This window comes from Myotis davidii, unplaced genomic scaffold (genome assembly GCF_000327345.1).
Source record: "Myotis davidii unplaced genomic scaffold, ASM32734v1 scaffold93, whole genome shotgun sequence".
NCBI classification, from domain to species: domain Eukaryota; kingdom Metazoa; phylum Chordata; class Mammalia; order Chiroptera; family Vespertilionidae; genus Myotis; species Myotis davidii.
In genome coordinates this window covers 8,447,405-8,448,392 of record NW_006292095.1, presented here as the reverse complement: position 1 = coordinate 8,448,392, position 988 = coordinate 8,447,405, and positions in this window count along the sequence as shown.

Below are 988 nucleotides of genomic sequence, written 5' to 3'. Positions count from 1 at the left end.
GCTGCCAGAGGGAATGTCTGATTGCCAGCTTAGGCCCAATCCCCTGGGGAGGGGGCCTAAGCCAGCAGGTGGTCATCCCCCAAGGGGTCCCAGACTGTAAGAGGGCACAGGCCGGGATGAGGGCCCACCTCCTCTGAGTGCACAAATTTTTGTGCACCAGGCCTCTAGTATATATATATATAAAAGTCCAGTGACCGGAACAGTGGAATGACCAGAATGACCAGTGACTATTATGTGCACTGCGGCAGCCAACCTGCCTGGTCCGGGGCCTGATCGCCCGCAACCTGAGTCAGCCTGGCCCCAATTGGCCCCCAACACCTCGATCAGGGGTGAGGCCAGCCAATCACCTGTGGCCTCTCCCCACTGCTGGCCCAGCCTGATGGGCCCCTATCGGGGTGGGAGGGGCAGACCTCACTTGTGCATGAATTTGTGCAACCGCGCCTCTAGTCAACAATAAAAAATACATTTTATGATGGAAAAAAAAGAATTTTATAGTTTTGATGACTTTTATTTCCTTGTCATTATTCTTTTTATATTCAAATTGTCCTATCTTTTTCCAAGAGGGAGTCTAAAAATATATATTTTTTAATAAACTTTATTTTTTTAAGTATGTTTTTATTGATTTCAGAGAGAGGAAATGCTGGGGTCCAACCCCAGCAGGTCCAGAGGTCCCCAAAGGTGTGGACAGAGTCGGCGAAGAAGGAATGACATGGAGACAGCGTTCAGTTGATCAGCAGCCTTGCCAGGATCTCTAGCACAATCTCCAAGCCAAGTACTGTGTCCATGTTCTCTTGCTAGGTTCTCCAGCCAGGTTCTCCAGGTTCTCCAGCCAGGTTCTGTAGCCATGCTCTCACACTAGGTTCTCCAGCCCGGTTCGGTTTAGGTTCTCCAGCCAGGTTCGGTCGCCAGGTTCTATAGCCGGGTTCTCTTGCCAATTTCTGTAGTCAGGTTCAGTCCAGGATCTTTTGCCATGTTCTCTCCAGCATAG